Consider the following 19,689-nt stretch of genomic DNA (forward strand, 5'->3'; position numbering starts at 1 on the left):
GAAATTATTATATACAAAACCGATTGCGAGGGTGAGAGTGAATGGCCAACTAACGTCTACCATCCCTCTAGAGAGGGGAACGAGGCAGGGATGTCCCTTGTCGCCCCTACTTTTTGCTTTGGTGATTGAAGCATTGGCTGAAAGGGTTCGGGATGAACATTTGCATAGGGGTATCCAATTGTACAACCATAAATTAATAATTTCACTGTACGCGGACGACATAGTGCTGTTCATCAAGGACCCCGGGGAAAATTTAGATCTGGTGATGCTGGAGGTTCAGAGATTTGGGGATGTGTCGGGGTTACGGGTGAACACATCTAAATCTGTCTTGTTCCCACTAACTGCGGCCACATCTCAATTTCAGGACACATGGGGCTTCCAATGGCAGATGACCTCTACAAATTACTTAGGCATCTCTATAGCGAGGGACCCGCTGCTGGATCATAACAATTACCTTAAGGCTCTGAACGGGGCCAGGGAATCCATGGATAGGTGGAAGAAGCTCCCACTGAATTTATATGGGCCGATATCCGTGATAAAGAGGACACTTCTTCCGAGATTTCTTTATATCTTTTTGAATGCCCCGGTGGTGGTCCCCAGGGACTACTTTCGATGCTTGAAATCGGCCATACTCCGATGTATATGGGCAGATAAGCCAACCAGAGTCTCATGTGACAAGTTGGTGGCCCCTGTGTCAGAGGGTGGTCTGGCGGTACCGGAGTTTGAGGTCTATTACGAAGTGGCGCAGGCTGGGTTTCTGGTGTACTGGCATAGGTTACAGCATGACAGGAGTCATATTGAGGTGGAAAGAGCGGTGGCCGCGCCTAGCTTGCTCCGGTCGGTTATCTTGCTGGCCCCGAGTCGGACGCGCTCTCCAAAGAATTTGGTGGAAGTAACGTGTAGGGCCTGGACTAGACTAGAACGAAAAAGGGGGGGGGATGGAGTTTTATACACTCCCGAGCTTCCGGTTATATATACGCCGGGAATTCCCCTTACTAGTGAGAAAAGCTTTGTGGATATGACGAAAAGGCTGGGCATCACAAGCTTTGGAGATCTGTTTCCTGGGGGGATATTTGTGTCCTTGGAGGAATTGAGGGGGAGGCTCTCAGCCTTGGATGTGTTTCTTTACTTTCCGCTTAGGGCGAGCCTCCGATTAGTGTTTAGTACCTTCCATGACCAACTGCAGATATCCCCCATTCTGGACAAGACACTTAAGGGCCTGTTGGGGAAGCGTGTGACCACGGGATTGTATTCAATGGCCATTCGGTCCAGAGGCGTAGGCGCATCGCACCCTCGGGTAAAATGGGAGAGGACACTGGAGAGGGAGATTCCGGAGGATGTATGGAAATACTGTTGTGAAGGCATAAGGAGGGGTGCTATTAATACGGGGTATAAACTGATCCATTTTAAATACATCCACCAGTTTTATTACACGCCTGCTAAACTTAAGGAATTCTTTCCGGATGCCACTGGGAGATGTAATAGGCGTCACCTGGAGGGGACAGATTTCCTTCATGTTGCTTGGAGCTGCTCGAACATACGACAGTTCTGGGCAGAGGTGTTCGAAACGATTGGGGGGGATTGTTGGCCGAACAGTAGACCCGGATCAATTGATGGGGTTACTGGGCTATACTAAGGAGGTCCCGAGGGGAACGCGGAAACTGGTGACCCTGCTCCTCATATTGGCGAAGCAGAGGGTGGCCATGCTATGGGGGAAAAGTAAAGCCCCAAACATCTCCCAGTGGAAAGACGACATCATGCATTGTAATGACATGGAGAATGGGTGGGGGTCGTTGTACAGGCAACGGTGTGTTGATCTGGGTATGTGGGAGGCGTATAGATGTTATTTGCTTCAACAACCTGCTATTGCAGATACTGAGTCCTTGGTGGGTGGCACTGGATGAAAGACTTTGACGAACTGGCCGGGGGTTAACGGTTTGATGCTGGTCACGGATCAAGGGACGCTGGACAATTGTGATGTCTGTTCGGGGGTAATACGGATGACAATGATTAATACAGACTGTGTTTTAGACTGGCGGCCAATGTTATATCAGGGTGTGTCAAGGGAGGGGGGCGGGAGTTGGGGGGTTTGTTAGTATACTGTGTTGATTGTACTTTGTTCTTTTCAGAAAATCAATTAAAAAAAATAATAAAAACAAAAGTTTAAAATTCACATGAGGTTTGCTTTCTTTCACATCTCATCAGCACACGCGCAACCTTCAATTGTGAGATACACTGTTGCAGCTTCAATCTTTCTTTGACACAAACTGGCCTTTCATGTCTTTCGCCAACTCGCTGTGTGTGTTTATCTTTGGTTGTTCGTCCTCCCCTACTTCGCCATTCGCCTGGTGGGGAGGCGGAGGAGGGAGGGGAGGTCGAAGCAGGCACCTGTGCTGCACTTCAAAGAAGGAACCTCCTCCACTCTGTGGGTCTCGCCTCTTGGAAAACCTTGTGGCCTCTTTGAAATGTATTTCTCTCGCTTGGGTCTCTCTGGCTCTCATCAGCTTTTGATCAGTCACTTGGCAATTTGATTTCCTCAGTCTGGTTTGCAGCAGCCCAGAAAGAGCAGTCCTCTCTTGTGCCCAGCCATGCCGACTGAGTGCTTGGGAGTTTAGTAGGGATCCTCTGCTGGACTCAGCCTTGCAGCCTCCCTCCCGTCTTCCCAAGAACAACTTCCTTCTTTCTACCAACAGCCTCCTTTTATACACCTGAGAGCTGTTAATTGGTTGCAAGTGTTTGGTCAGGGCTGGGTCTGCCTGGCCTTACCCATCTCTTTTAATGGGGCATTCCAGTTTAAGCATGGGGCAGTCTGTCTTCTGTTTCTTAGTGTGTTTTTGAGTCATCTTTATTCTTCTTGGTTGCCTCTTAGTAATTTTCGGAAATTGGGATGGGGGAGTTGTGATGGAGAGAATATCCTTTAAAGGCAGAATGTGTGTGTTAAGGAGAATTCTCATTTCATGGCTAATTTCCCTTACCTAGTGAATCCTTCAGCAGCTTTGCTGGATCTCTGGGGTTATTTCTTTCCACTTGGTAAGAGTGTGAGCTTTCCCCCCCCCCACTCTTACCCATGTTTTGCTATGTGTCTTTTACCTGTTTTTAGGATTGTGGGCTCTGGAGTACACCACTTCAATGGCCCCCTCCTATTGTGTGTTACACAGCACCTTCAGTGCAGTGACACAGGGTTGTCGTACAGACTTCCCACCGACTCCATTTCTGAGGCTGAATACTGTCCCCCAGAAAAGGGTAAAGTTGCCATTAACTTTACTTAGTCATGTAACTACAGATCCAGTACACCCCATCTTATATGGAGTACTGGAAAGGGTTAATCTTTAGCCCTTTTTATCTGTACCTCCTAGAGCATTGTTTCGCTCTTTTAACATTTAGAATTGGCTGGTGGCAGTGGTATCTACCCTAAACTTTCCTACTGCGGTTATCTTATATAAATGTGGTAGTATTGTAGGCTAGTTGTATTAGCCTCGAACTTAAACCCGCTTGACCAAATACTTTTTCTTTTGGCTCCGGTGAGGTTTATTCGCCATTTCTTTTTGTTAAACTCCTTCTTGTGTTTTACTTTGCGCGGCAAACCAGGGTTGCCGCCTTTGTTCACTGTCTTTTGGCGGGCTTCTGCCAAGAAGCCTTCCTCTAGGCACCTGGGTGTCTAGGTGGGCTGAATGTTAGGGAGGGGTGTAGTCACCCCCTGCACAGGGTATCCTAGGAAACCCAAGTCACACTTTTCCATGATTGGCTGAGGTGGTTGTCCAGGCTGGACAACCCCCCTGCTGCGTGATTGACAGCCAGGCTGTGTGAATGGGGGATTTTCGCATAAAAGGCAGGTCTCTTGGGCTGGAAGTCAGAGAGTCGCCACTGGAACTACAAGGAACCGAAGAGAAGCGGAGAAGAAGTCAGCTGCTGCAACTACCCCGTCCCGGTGAAGCCCTGCTGCAGCCCTGAGCCATCTACCCTTTATACGACTAATAGAAGATCCAGTCCGGAGCCTTCTTCCCTTGAGCCTGGTGGGGATAACCAGTCATCTTCTACAGCCTGATGATTTCCATTGTTTTCGAAATCGCTGCACACTGCTGTAGTGGTCCAGATAGCCACTTGAAGAGCCTCTCCTGTTTTTAAGGAGCGCACCTTTCATTTGTCGTTGCTGCTGCCGGCCTCATCACTGTGTGGTGCAGATCCCCCTCATCATCGTCCTTCTTGCTGGAGCTCCAGGAAACGTGGGTCTGCTGGAAACTACCAGGAACAACTGCCGTGGCACCAGCTTCTCCATTTTGAACAAGGTACTGTGTCCTGCTTGAGGAATTTGGGTGAATTCCCTATTTCTAGTTCTACAAGGCTTGTCCTTATCTTCCCTCCTTCTTATAACTTTTTCTTCCGAACATTGACAATATCTAAGTACTCTTGGCTACGTTGAATCATGAACTGTCCGACTGTGTGATCCCCGACAACAGGAACCCGGTTCCACTTGACACTGGCTCTGGCCCCTTGACACTTGTATTTCTGTCTATGAGTGTTCTCCAATTCTGTTTGCATAACAAAAGTATTGCCTATGATTTTGGCCCCCCAACTCCCTCCGGGTGCTAAGTGTGTTTCTACCCCGGTAGCAATTCTTGCCGCAGATACGCGTTTATTTAGTAGACCGAACTGTCAAAAAGGGATCGCAATTGTATTCACGGTAACGTTACTTGTTTCATAACACCGGTCCATTCAAACACAGGGTACTTACCTTGATTTATATCGTACAAAGTGAATTGGTTAGTTGTGGTGTATGTTACGTGTGGTTTTGAATTTAATAGAAGTGTTGTGTTTGTAACAAATGGTTTAAAAATAAATGTACTTATATTTTTCCACCTGAAACCTTGAGTCAGTGTTTGCTTGAGTCACAGAAACTGTGGTCCCTTTGTGTAATCTTTACTACTGCTCATATACTCTTGAGATAAGCCTGGCTGCTCCGCTACTGCTACCACTTTAACATAGTATACAGGCTTGTACCAAAGGTAAAACTTGTATTGCCACCTGTAGTCTTAATTGTGTGTAGTGATCCTTAAGGGGACTGCCCAGGATTCTGACCACCAGTGTGTTATTGTGATTGAGTGCTTGACTCGGCCTGGTTTTATTAATGGGACAGGGCCACTGCATATAACTAGAGGTACGCTTTCTAGTTCTAGTACATGGGTAACTCAGTGGTCTAAGGGAATTATGGGAGTTGTAATTTCCTGTTGTGACGGTAGGTAGCTTGTGTATGGACACGTCAGAAAAGGAGGTATGTCTTAGTGAATAAGATTTCCAGGTTTTGTAGTTCCCCGTAGAGGACAATGGGAGATATATTAATCTTCCTCTGGGTTTAGAAGAAGGGAAAACTAGGTTTCTTTTAAGGATTGGAAAATGGTTTGACTTCCCTTGGTGGTTTCTCTTCCCTTTTCCAAGATAAAGAGCTGTGGTGTGATGGGACTAGAATGATAATATCCCATGGAAGTATCAGGAGGTTAGGCTGGTTCGGGGTACATAATGGTGAGTTTTGTTTATCTTCAGGCATCTTCTCTGATGTAAAGTCATGAGCTAAAACAGGGGAGGTGTAACAATATCCCATGACTGTAGAGGGAGGGTAAGATGGATAAGGGCAAGGAAAAGGGGGACACCATGTCTCAGTTTAAGGAACTCTCTCCGCAGCCCAGGAGATCCACCCTTGCTTGTCCATCCCCAGGGTTGGGATCCAAGAACGATGGCCCAGTCCTGGCCCCCTGAACAAAGGATCCTCAGGGACTACCTGTGAGAACGCCCTCAGGTTTCTCACATTTGTCAACTTATTGTCTGTGGGGGAGTGAAAGAGGTCTGTACCTACAAAGATAAGATCTAGCACCCTGTCTTCAACATCTAACGCAAAATTGATGGCATGCTTTCAAGCAGACCGTTTCATGTCAGTGCCCACACACATACATAAGCTAGCTGTGTCAATCTGTGACAGTGACACTTCCAGCATGTCTTGTGAAATTACCTTTCCCTCTGCTCCTCAGTCTCTGAAAGCCGCTTGATGCTCTATGGGCAGGTCTGGAAGAAAATCTCCAATTTCCCTCCATAGTTTCTGATTGGCAGCAGCCACTACTGCATTCCCCTTGGCCTGCCTGACACGCAACCCAGCGATTTTAAATACACCTTTTTGCCAAACTATTCTAACAGCTTGTCATCTCTAGAAAGACAAGCGGTTGATGATGCTTCAGAGAAAGCTGACCATGAAGAAGGCTTAGAGTATAAAAAGGCAACATCTATCACAGAGGAATGCGGCTATGGATGAATAGGTAATCGCACAGCTTCACCCTTCAGCGGTCTAAACCTGGTGGTCCAGGCGATTATTTACAGATGGGATAATGTGTGGTTTGAGACAACTTATTTTGCAACCATTAGTACCAGAGTACTTCGGAATGCCTGAGCGATTAGTTGCTCTCAACGATAAAATCAATGTGAAGCACCCGCTTTCGGCTGTTCCTGATGAGGTGCTGGTACTCAAGGATTCCACCAAACCTTCCATTCGATTGTGAAATACCATTGCCAAAGACGGCTTATCATCCTCCTCCTCCTCCTCCTCCTCTTCTTCTTCTTCGGTATCTTGGTGCCCAGGAGATTTCTCCTGCTGTGTAGTGGTGGAAGAAGGGGATAAATCCTTGTCCTGTGTATCTCTTACTGGAGTCGGAATCTGTGGTGTGGGCTCATTCGGCTTAATCGACGCAGCTGAGGATTGTGGTGGACTTGGAGCTGGCCAAACTGGCTGTATAAGCGGATGCAGTGGAGGCAGAGGTTATGGAGGTGTTGAGTGTGAGGATGCTTTTGCAGCATTACCTCTTTAATTAGAATCTTCAGGATACTAGTCATCTGCTGAGTCCCTATAATTAGGCTGAGCAACCTGTATTGAATGTCTAATTGACAGGGTAGCCCACTTTGACAGAACCAATCTTACCATCTAATCAGTCTCCTCAACCAATGGAAGTACTGAGGGGCCTGACTGTCTGGAAGCCATATCTTAGGAATTCTGTGAGGAATACATGGGTGCTGTGTGTTCTTTGCAGAGCCCTGATGTTCAGGCCCCTGAGAGACCTCAAGATTCATCTCGGTACTGTGACAGAACTTTGCCACCTCAAGGAGGCTTGTTGCCCTCAGGCTCTCGCCAGGTGGTTTCGGTCACGTTTAGGCACTCCCCTCAGGCATGCACCTGGTACTAGACCAAGTCCAGCAGAAGGAATGGCCGGCCCCTCAAGGCCTGACCTGGTAGAGTCCTAGGACCACTCGGTGCAAGCACTGGTAGCCTTAGAGGCCTCAAGCCACGTGCCTGTGTAAGGATTTTGTGGACCCCTCTCAGTGGGGGAACTCCCTGGGAAGAAGTCTCCCTGCAAAGGTGCTGAAGAAAATGGATGACTTACCTGTTTGGACTTTGACTTGTGGGCACTTGTGGAAAGCGAAGACCTTGAGATGATCTGGCGGAGAAGGTAAGAATATCTCCTTCCAACTCGACAAACGGTTCTCCAAGGGCCTCCGAGTAAGCTCGTTGCACACTGCACAGGAATCCTACGGGTGATAAGCCCCCAAACACTACAGCAGAGTAAATGAAGCCAGGAATGATCCCTCATAGGAGGTACACCTGTTAAACCCGCTTGCGAACAACAAATGCTGGGTAGCCATGTGCCAGAGGCCAGATGAAAAGAAAACAGGTACCCGGGGGGAAAAAGTTGCTATGCAGCAAGAAACGTGCACACTGACGCGAGGCAGGTCCGATCATGTCCATGTGGAGAAGATGACTTTAGGTGAGGTGCCGGTAGGCGGGGCTTGCTGAGAGCGGTTAGGCCCAAACCCTGAGCGTTCTTAATTTAAAGGGTAAAAGCACATTTTTGCAAAGCAAAATGGTCCCAGTCACATCCCTGTGCAGGAACTTCCATGCAGTTTGGAGAAAAGAGGACGAGGTATGGGAGTAAGTACCTAATGTGATAGACCGGTCATGTGGATGGAGGGGATTATGAAATGTGGGGGACAAGTCTGGGATGATTTTCTTGGCAAAAGAAAACAAGTGAACAAAAATGTTTTCCCACTCCGTCATGATGCCACTTCTATACTATGTGATGAATCCAATGTCGTCTTTCCCGGCAGTGACCGCTCCCCATATGGCCAGGGGACGTCAGTCGCTACCCAATCCTAACCCTGGGGGCCGCTATATGGAGGATCACATGGGGGGAAAGCAGCCCTCAGGGAGGTGTCATGACATCATTGGACGTGCCATGGTATCCCTGTTTTTCTTTTGGGGACACCCCTGCCATTCCCAATGCCTTACTGGCATATTGTCATACCTCTGCTCACCCACCTGGGAAGGGCACTGAAAACCCTTTCCCAGACTTTGCATAGAAGTTAGCAGAAACAGACTTCCATTGCCCTGAATACGAAAATACTGTGGCGAAGAAGATGAGCCAAGTAATGAAGATCAATAAGGGCCAAGAGCACAAGCTGGGCTCTAGTTGTTGCAGGAACATACCTGATGCCGGGAAATGTAAACCAGCAAACCAGCTGACAAAGAGACGCTGGCTGGAGAACGCTATTCCTCTTAATGCTGACCGTGAGGCTGGTGCAAAGTCCGTGGAGCCAACCGGCTCACAGACAAGGAAGAGAAGAGCCGACTGTTGTCGAGAGTATGCTGCGAGAATGCCAGAAGCAGACGAAAGGCTTTTGGACGTTCACAGGTACTGGAAGGCAGCCTCCACACCACATACGTCTGGAAAAACACAGAACCAATGCGCAGGAGCCACAAGAGGCAGAGAAGCGGAGAAGCAAAAGCGGCAAGAGGGAGAGAAACGCTGAAGGACCGCCCCAGGCTTGGCACGGGAGAACCAACTAATGCCAATCAGAGCCAGTGAGTAAACCAGGGTGTATTGGCAACCCTGCCAAAACCAAATAACCATGAATAAAGTATAAGAGAGAACGAGCAAGCGAACATTTCTTAAGAAGCAGAACAGAATAAGTATAACAGATTGTGAAGTTTCTGAGTGTATGCAGTACACCCATAAGAGAAGCCCTGGCAGGATAGTATACCAGGCAGATTAAAATGTGCAAGAGTATAAGTACACATGAGAAAAGCCCCGGCAGGAGAGTATACAGGCCGATGCAAGGTGTGGTAATGTGAAAAAACCCTGTCAGGAAAGCCTACCAGGCATGGTTAAGTTGAGCAGTGTGTAATATACATTCCCGAAGGAAGTCCTGATAAGGATAAATCACGACTAGCAAAAGGCTGTGGAAACATTAAAAAGAAGAGAAACCCTGGCAGGAGAGTACATCAGGTATCCTAACAGGATACAGACTAACAGCCAAGTTGTTATCAATCAATCAATCAATCAACAAATATTCTTGAAAGTATAAAACAGAGTGAAGAGAAATCCATGGCCAGGGAAACACCCTCTGGAACAAGGAGCTCTATCCATATGGAACTTTTTTGTGTTCGAGTTACACATTTCCTTTTTAAACATTTGTACAGTACTAAAGACCAAAGACTTTATTCCTTTTCACCTTAGAGTATAGGTATAGTACTTTGGACACAGGACGTTTTGCTTTAGGCATTCTGACATTTGACAGACCCTTCATTTTGGTTTTAGGTAGGGCAACACCTCTTAGAGCAGAGACAGAGAGGCATTTCACAACCCCTTTTTATTTTAATAAAAGGCTTTGAACAAAACCGGGAATCCCGTGTCCACGTCCCATTCCTGGCTCCTCACAACTTCTAGTTATTTATTTTTCCCTAAATCTTAGCAGACTTTGGCTAGGGTAGACCTGTCCCTACTGGCACCAGGAATTGCCAGCATCAGGATTGCGCATGCACGCCCAGTTCCCTGACTATGGACATTGGGCTTGCCTTGGGTGACTCGGGTAATGCCACCAGCTCCGTGCCAATGGATTGCACTGGTCTAAACTAGATCGGACATGGAGCATTCAGATCTGCGGCAGAAAGTATCAAGGGGGCGGATGTCATAGACCCCTAGCATTTGGATGTGACCAGAAATATGCCAGCACTATTATGTTCCACCCAGAAGTGACACCTCATGTGACACCGTATGGACATGAACATACGGGGAGGACTAATCCATTGGGGTAAATCATGTTATTGTTACAGGGAAGGCGGGAATAAAGTGCTGGAAGGCCCAAGTGAGTATTTCGATGTTGAGTGGCTGGAGGATATTTGGTGCTTAGTGGGTTAGGAATGGGTTAATGGTACAATGCTTTCCATATGTCTTGCAAGACTAACTGTAATACACCTGTTTGCCCAACTCATTGCCTGAAATTGAGAAAAAATTTTTACGTTCAGAGATTGGTGACTGACTCAGACCGGTTGAGCAGTGTGGGAGAGCACCGGACTGCTGTGCTCCCTCCTCTTAATAACTCGATCATGTACATAAATAAAAACTAAGACGTCCCTGACAAAAAGCTCCATGAGGTTACTGAGAGGAGATAAGGCAGGTTAGTGGGATGCTGTGCATGCATGACACCTCAGGGAAGCAGAGAGTTTTATTAATGCGGGTGAACAAAAGGATGTGTTCAGCTAATATGCCAAAATGGGTTCGAAATTCTAGGTGGTGTATGCTGCAGGTTTACTGGTTAAATTCTAGGTGGGGTATGCTGCATGTTTTGCCTGTTTTATTGTTGTGGTTTTGGCCATTGCCTACTTTTCCACCCAGAAATAGATGTGGGAAAATTCTGGGAATGGCAATTTGGGGAGGCTAGGTTTGTGGTAAAATCCTGCAGATGTATCTGGGTAGAGTCTGAATTCGAACTGACACTGGAAGACGACACTGCTCACAAGAGGCCAATCTGTCTGTATCTCTGGTTTAAATTGGGAAATAAAACGGGAAAGGGAAAATGAATTTGGTTGTTGGGACAGTAACATCCAACAAAAAAATAGGGAAAGAGATGATTGCAGGCCGAGTGTCCCTTAGCTCTTCTCAGGACCACGCCACTGAGACTCTTCCTTGTCAGGACTGCAAAGGAGTTGATTCAAATATTGAATGGAACAGGGGAAAGTCAGCGCGGGGTACCTGAAAGACATAATTAGGGACAGACAATGGGCAAATTGCAGCCTATGCAGGCGGAAACCTAAAAGCTCCCCCATGCATTATAGGTTCACTAACTTTAACAGTATAACTTGTGAATGTTTAGACTCCTGGCATGGCCGGACAAAAAGCGTCAAATATACTCACCTCCCAATAAATGGGACTTTAATTTGGACAAATTGGGAGCGCTCAGACAAGTATTAAGAGTGAGGTAAGCCCTAAGCAGGAGGGGTGAGTGGGGTGTTGCAATTTGTTTAGAAGAAGCAACAGCCAGAAAGGAAAAAGGACTTAGGGAGGTTAATGATAAAGGACAGATAAATTAACTTCGAACAATGGGCGCAAAATAGGTGCACCTCTGCCCCTAGATGGTCAAAAGAAAGACTGAGCAGGATGATCAGGACAATAAAACAGCTGAAAACATTGTCGATTTTTTTCACCAGTGTGTGCGCTGCAGCAAGGACAAGCCAGTGATAGGCAGTGCATGCTGTGCAGGCAGCTGCTTGTAGGGATACTGCTCCAACCTTTTTCACCCACTGCACCTTCTCTGCCCAGACCAAGCAACTTAGGAACCCAAAGAGGGCATCTATTGAATGATGCACCTCCCTCATATACCCAGTCTACAACAAGGAGAGGCCCGGTGTACAGAAGAGATTAACAGCTCTCCCAAGCACCCCTTGGACAAATACCAACAGGGATCGAGGAAGGGGGAAGGACAACAGCCTCAACTCATTGCCGTACAAGTCCCATGGACTCCAGGAGACCTGTGGAGACTGGCAAAGGAGTTAGCAAATATCAAGCAGGAACTGCAGTTATTTATAGAGGAGCTACACACTGTCATAATCCTTCTTGGGCAGATAGGAATCAGCTCATGAGTGTGGTAATGCCACCCGAAGTGAGACACTGATTGGTTGAGAGGGCTAGCTGGCCAGATAACTATGCCAGGACTGGGTATGCCCTTGTCCAGGCTAAGTTATTACTGCCATCCCTTAGGAATTCCCCCAAAAAAAGTACTTGGCCAAGATATGCAATTGCAAGCCAAGACCGAACTGCCAAACTGGCCTTGGAATTTGTCCCAGCGGATGAATATATCCCCCTCTTAAAACTAGTCTGGTCCCTTCCACATAACAAACCCTGCAATAGCTCACCCTCATGCAAGAAAATTCCCCCTCCAGTGATCAGGACAATTGGATAAGGAAGGGGTATCGATTACATGATGACTCTCTGTGGTGAGATGACAAGGCCGAATAGTGGCACCAAAGGTATTGCTATCCCACCTTGTTAGGATGCAACATGGCCCGGCTGATGTGGGGAAGGAAGGGATGGTTATGATAAGAACAAGCCATGGTTCGCCGACAAATTCGCTAATATGGCAAAAAAATTCTTTAAGCGCTGTACCATCTGCCTCCAAAATCATGTGGGGAAGGCTATACAAGCCACCCAGGGAGTATACCCTCCCCCACTTCAAGTCATTTGTAGGCTTCAAGATCCATTTTCTCCTGCTCCCCAGATGCAATTACAGGCAGTACCTTCTTGTTGTACTTTACTTGTTCTCTAGATAGGTGGATGCTTAGCCCTGCAGGAGAATGCCATTACTGCATAGTTGCCAACATGATCCATTCCATTCTGTAGGTATTCATCCAGTGCTGTTTTTTACCTTTGCATTCTGGGATTTGATAGTTTCACTTTTCCCATTATAAAACTCAAAAAGTCCCAGAATGCAAAGAAAAAACCAGGACTGGCTAAGCACCTATTGATTGAAATGGGCCATGTTGGCAAGTATACTGCTGTTGTAAAAATACAACAGCGAGGGACTTTGTACCCAGGTTTGGAATACCGGTTAGCATGAACAGTGATCAGGGTTCCCATTTCGTAAACAGTGTAGTGAAATTACTTCAGTCCAATATAATCATGCAGCACAGCTTACATTGAAAGCGGCATCCTCTATCAGCATGTGCGGTACAGAAACGTAATTGGATCATTAAGAAAAAGCTGGCCAAGTTCTGCCAAGACGAAAAACAGAAAGGAGCAGGAAAACTCTAGCCTCTGGACCAGAGTATTATAATACCATCAAAAAAGAGAAAAAATATGTCCAGAGAAAAATATATTTATAATGGTGTATCAACATTTATTTAAAGTGATACAAAAAATTGAAAACTGGTAAATAAATCACAAATTATTAAACACTAATCACTTAAACATAGCAAAACAGCAGCAACTAGATGCCTAAAATTGGCTAAAACATCGTCACACATACTTGCCATTCATGGTGCAACATTCAAACACAACTCATCATACCGTGACATACATCCAAAATGCTAAAAGACAAGAAAACCATGCTAAAAACATATGGGGAAAAGGAATTCATAACTGTTCCCCACAATGACAAACATTATTATTGTGTTCACAAACAATAGAATCAATTAATCTGTTGTCAGGGTGGATCAAATAAGGAAGAAGTACAAAGATCGCATCCCTGTAACGTTTATCTTGACCGGTTTCGACGTGTAGGGGTGGTTAACACAACGTTTTCCTCAGGAGGTAGATGAACAAGTTACTTTCTTACCTGGTAACGTTCCTTTGAAGGGATGGCCCGACGACGTATTCCATATCTATGACGACAGGTAATCACCACAGCTGTGCTGCTTCGAAAAATTTTCGCCGTATGCATCCTGCGTCAATGACGTTGATACGCTGTCCTCGAGGGACTCCGTCGAGCCGACGTCACCGGATGTTATAAGTAGGACGCACGACACCAGTAGCCTCAGTTGTAGTTTTTTCCCCAGAACGTGTGGCACCAATCTTCTGCCAGTATGACCACAGAAAGCCTTGAGGAAACGGAAGCTGCAATCGCATAAGAAATTCTGTAGCGGGGCAGGCAGGGAGGGAGCGATAGAAAGTTACCAGGTAAGAAAGTAATTTGTTCTTCGAGGGGATTGGGGGATTGGGTCCTCCGACGTATTCCATATCTATGACAGACTCCCAAAGCAGTACCAACGTATGGAGGAGGGAAAAGAATTTAGAATGCCCAATCAAATTGCAGAATAGAGGACCGCCTTGCCAAAGGCCAGATCCTGCCCATGGACAGAATCTAGGGAGTAGTGTCTTACAAAAGTAAGGACAGAAGCACATGTGGCTGCTTCACAGATGTTACGAATAGGAACACCCCTCTGCAGGGCAGTAGAGGCAGCCATACCCCTAGTAGAATGGGCCCGTAAGCCTAGCGGAGGGTCCTTACCCGTCAAGCGGTAACATTCAGAAATTGCCAAGATAATCCATCTAGACAAAGTCTGCTTAGTAACAGTAAAAAAGAAATGCTCCACACTTCAAAAAACTGCGCCACAAATAATGTCAAGGTGAAAGAAACTATAAGAATATTTATTGCGTTGCCCTCTGTGATAACACGTGTTTCGACACACAAGTGTCTTTCTCAAATCAGGGCTAGAATTGACTAATACAACAGAACAAAGATAGTTGATCAAAAAGTATTGCATCATACCACAAAAAAAATATATAGCCAGGAGTTATGTATAATAAATGTCAACACCATACAAGTAGTGGTTCATCACAATTGCAATTGTAAGACACAGATAAACAAGGAGGGGTGTAGGGGGAGGAGATTTGAGGTACTGGAGAATACAAAATAAAAAATATAAGAAAATGCAAAGAAGGGGGGAAAAAATCAAGACCAAAAAATCTGGTTAGTGCCAATATATAGTGTTACCATGTTAATTCCATAGATACATGGAGTTGGGAATCCCAATTCCTTACCTATCCTCCATATCAAAGTTCATTCACTTCAAGATTGGTGCATGAAAGAAATCCCGGGTTCAATCCCCCTGTAAGAAGTCAGGTTTGAGGTCAGCAGTTGTTGGTGAAGGGCAAGCTGTTTAGGCTATCATAGTAACTGAACAAGATACTTGATTTAAAGTTGTTTCTCAGTGATGGTTATGATCAAATACATGCAGTTGTTGGTGAAGGGCATGCTGTTTAGGCTATCTTAATAACTGAACAAGATACTTGATTTAAAGTCGTTTCTCAGTGATAGTTATGATCAAATACATGGTTGCATAAGTAAGGTTGAAAAACGGGGGGGAGAGTATATAAAGATTTGTAAAATCAAATAGTTGGTCCAAACAATATTAATGCCAAATAAACTCTGGTGCATAAACCCAGAGTCCGCATTAGTCATGCTGCCAAATACTTCCAAAATTGGGGAAGCATGCTATTAGTGTAAGCGTCACTAAGCATTCTGTACGCTGGGTTACCAAGGAGCCGCACAGCGAACGCATGTCTCGCCGCCGCGGTGCTCAGAGGCACCACGAAAGCAAGCACATCGTTCCGACACGGGTTAGCCCCCTCGGGACACCCCCTTCTTATAAGTGCTAATGAAAAAAGGAGACATGTATTAAGTCCGCCGCTAAGCGGCACATCAGGATATGTGGATGCCTCACTTTCGTTAAGTTGTCAAATATCCTGCCGTCCGAAGCCGTATAGGCAGCCCTACAGAATGTTTGTAGAGGTTGCAGTGACAACCGGCAGTCCTTCCTCGATTGCAGTCCTATTTTCCTAAACTATTCTAGGTAGAAAACGGGCACCATCTTTAAGATGGGTCCGTTGCACTGAAAAATGCTTGAGTGCAGTTCCTTTACCCTTCTGATCCGTACAACTGTGGATTGTTTGGGGGCAAGTTAAGTAAATATAACTGCATAGTTAATGTTGGAGCCTAAAACAGCAAACCTAAAAGACAGATTTGGCGTAATATTAAAGATTCTTAGTAGGTATTCCCCTATATCTGTCGTCATATACTTATCATACTGATGGCAAATTAGATGCTTTAAGGTCACCATGCTAAAGCCATGGTATGTATGATTAAAGAGTGTTAGTCAATATAAATCTCAAGTTGGGTGCACAAGTTAACAAATCACCAGAATACATAGCGCGTGGGGATGAAAAGTCCTCATGTGTAAACGTCAGTATGTTAGAACATTACTCAAATTCCAAAAAACTGCTTCAATTTAGCATCCATCTTATCACATGACATAATGAGTAAATGGTTTAAGACAGTGAACACATAATCAATTGAGAAAATATATAACACATTTGTACATCATAGTCTAAAGAAAGTGGTTCATCTCATGTTCTTGATACAATCCAAATTCCGTAGCTCTAAATCGGCCAATAAGGCGGGCTTCTAATTGCCGAAGGAGGACTTCTTTATTTCCTCCTCTTTCGCCCAAACGGGCCTGTTGAAGGCCGATGAATCTCAGATGAGTTTTATCTTCCATTTGGTGTTCTTTATGCCAATGTTGGGCCAGCGGTACAGTTGTGGCCACTTTGTCCATTCCATGAAATTGTTCTCTAATTCTGAATCTCAATTCACGGATAGTACTTCCTGTATATATCGGTTTGCAGATACATATGATAACATATACGATGTATTTACTTCGACAGTTGATAATGTCTGTAATTGAAGTGGATGTACCTCTCACATCTGTAAAGGTGCTCGTGTCAATATGCGCATATTTGCACATGCTGCAGCACCCACATTTCTTGAATCCATTAGATGCACCAGATAACCAGTGTATTGGTCGCGGCATAGGCACTTGCGGGAGTAAAGATGGACTTAAGCTTGATTTCTAAGTTTTAGTTTTTTTGAATATTAGTTTGGGTTCCTCATCTATAAAATCGGTAAGGTGTTCATCCAATTTAAGTAAATGCCAGTTCCTCTTCAGTATATTTCTTATTTCAAAATTATTAGATGAAAAGGTTGTAATGAAGCTGACTTTTTGCAGTTGTTCTTCATGTTTCATGATTTTGGGGGTTAAAGTTGCATCTCTCTGTATTTTGTTTAATTTGTCCAAGGCAGATTTGATGCATTTTTTACTGTAGTCTCTATGTCTGAATCGATATTTCAGTAATTCACATTCTTGGAGAAAGTCAGTATTGGTTGTGCAGTTCCTGCAACCTCTCACGAATTCTCCTTTGGGAATATTGGTGATGACTGACTTTTCATGACTACTTGTAGCATAGAGGGTAGAGTTGGCTTCCGTTGGCTTGAGAAAGGTTTTGGTGAGGAGCTTCTCTTCTAGTACATAGATGGTAAGGTCAACAAAGTCTAAGCTGGTAACGCTAGATGGTCCTGAAAGAAAAATTCCTATATCATTTCTATTTAAACGATCAAAAGTCAGTAATCACCAATATAATTTGACATCAGTATGATAAGTATATGACGACAGATATAGGGGAATACCTACTAAGAATCTTTAATATTACGCCAAATCTGTCCTTTAGGTTTGCTGTTTTAGGCTCCAACATTAACTATGCAGTTATATTTACTTAACTTGCCCCCAAACAATCCACAGTTGTACGGATCAGAAGGGAAAAGGAACTGCACTCAAGCATTTTTCAGTGCAACGGACCCATCTTAAAGATGGCGCCCGTTTTCTACCTAGAATAGTTTAGGAAAATAGGACTGCAATCGAGGAAGGACTGCCGGTTGTCACGGCAACCTCTACAAACATTCTGTAGGGCTGCCTATACGGCTTCGGACGGCAGGATATTTGACAACTTAACGAAGGTGAGGCATCCACATATCCTGATGTGCCGCTTAGCGGCGGACTTAATACATGTCTCCTTTTTTCATTAGCACTTATAAGAAGGGGGTATCCCGAGGGGGCTAACCCGTGTCGGAACGATGTGCTCACTTTCGCGGTGCCTCTCAGCACCGCGGCGGCGAGACACGCGTTCGCTGTGCGGCTCCTTGGTAACCCAGCGTACAGAATGCTTAGTCACGCTTACACTAATAGCATGCTTCCCCAATTTTGGAAGTATTTGGCAGCGTGACTAATGCTGACTCTGGGTTTATGCACCAGAGTTTATTTGGCATTAATATTGTTTGGACCAACTATTTGACTTTACAAATCTTTATATTCTCTCCCCCCCGTTTTTCAACCTTACTTATGCAACCATGTATTTGATCATAACTATCACTGAGAAACAACTTTAAATCAAGTATCTTGTTCAGTTACTATGATAGCCTAAACAGCTTGCCCTTCACCAACAACTGCTGACCTCAAACCTGACTTCTTACAGGGGGATTGAACCCAGGATTTCTTTCATGCACCAATCTTGAAGTGAATGAACTTTGATATGGAGGATAGGTAAGGAATTGGGATTCCCAACTCAATGTATCTATGGAATTAACATGGTAACACTATATATTGGCACTAACCAGATTTTTTGGTCTTGATTTTTTCCCCCCTTCTTTGCATTTTCTTATATTTTTTATTTTGTATTCTCCATTACCTCAAATCTCTTCCCCCTAAACCCTTCCTTGTTTATCTGTGTCTTACAATTGCAATTGTGATGAACCACTAATTGTATGGTGTTGACATATATACATAACTCCTGGCTATATCTATTTTTTGTGGTATGATGCAATACTTTTTGATCAAATATCTTTGTTCTGTTGTATTAGTCAATTCTAGCCCTGATTTGAGAAAGACACTTGTGTGTCGAAACACGTGTTATCACAGTGGGCAACACAATAAATATTTTTATACTTTCTTTCACCTTGACATTATTTATGGCGCAGTTTTTTGAAGTGTGGAGCATTTCTTTTTTACTGCTTCACTCAAGGGGTTGGGCTCTGAGTCCCCTTCTTTGCACCACACTCAACTGTGACGCATTTGGATTACAACAAACACCTTAGCGCATGGACATATAAGTCGGTTCTAAAAAGCCCCAACCTTTCCTGTAACTCTGCTTAGTAACAGTTTGTCCCAAACGCCTTCCAGCGTATCCTATAAAGAGCTGATCGTCCACTCTGACCCAGGACATGCGTGAAATGTAGAAACTTAAAGCTCTCCTAGGATCCAACCTATGGAGCCTCTCCTCTTCCTTATCAGGATGCGGAGGAGGATAAAATGCTGGAAGAATGATCTTCTGGCTTAAATGAAATTCCAACACCACTTTCAGAAGAAAGGAAGGACGAACCCTAAGGACAACCCTGTCCTTATGAAACACTGTGAAGGGTGGCTTAACAGAAAGTGCCTGCAACTCACTCACTCTGCGAGCGGAAGTGACTGCAACTAAAAATACAGTTTTAAGGGTTAACAGTCTCAAAGGACAAGAATGTAAAGGCTCAAATGGAGCACCCATTAGGAATTTTAGAACAAGGTTCAAATCCCAACCGGGCACCTGGAAAGATGATGGTAGAAACACATTAGTGAGCCCTTTCAGAAACTGAGAAATGAAAGGAATTTTGAAATACAAACACTCCTCAGACGAGCGCTTAAATATGGACAGCGCCGCCAGGTAACCTTTAATAGTACCCACTTGCAGGCCCTTGTGGGCTAAAGAAAGCAAAAAAGACAGAACCACAGGAATGTCACATGAAAAAGGATCCACATTCTTAAAACTGCACCAGTCGCAGAACTTTCTCCAATGGCAACAGTACAGGGACTTAGTTGCAGGCCGTCTGGCCGAAAGCAACACCTCCATCACGTCTTTAGGGAGATCCCAATCCTTATACCTCAACCTTTCAGAAGCCAAGCGTGAAGGTTGAGAGATCTGACATCTGGATGAAGAACCTGACCTCCATCCCGTAAGA

The 19,689-nt window shown here is 45.0% G+C and overlaps 1 protein-coding gene and 1 long non-coding RNA gene across 2 annotated transcripts in view; both read right to left on the minus strand.

The window, feature by feature from the left end:
- Positions 1-19,689, minus strand: part of ROCK1 (Rho associated coiled-coil containing protein kinase 1) — a 3,300,884-nt gene that overhangs the window by 1,793,855 nt on the left and 1,487,340 nt on the right. The window lies entirely within an intron of this gene.
- On the minus strand, positions 14,427-17,207 carry LOC138498585 (uncharacterized). The gene is made up of 2 exons (XR_011278765.1): positions 14,847-17,207; positions 14,427-14,704 (listed from the first exon to the last, which is right to left on the minus strand). It is a non-coding gene; the product is annotated as an uncharacterized lncRNA (long non-coding RNA).

Source organism: Ambystoma mexicanum, chromosome 5q, assembly GCF_040938575.1.
Source record: "Ambystoma mexicanum isolate Mex_15411 chromosome 5q, UKY_AmexF1_1, whole genome shotgun sequence".
Lineage (NCBI taxonomy): Eukaryota > Metazoa > Chordata > Amphibia > Caudata > Ambystomatidae > Ambystoma > Ambystoma mexicanum.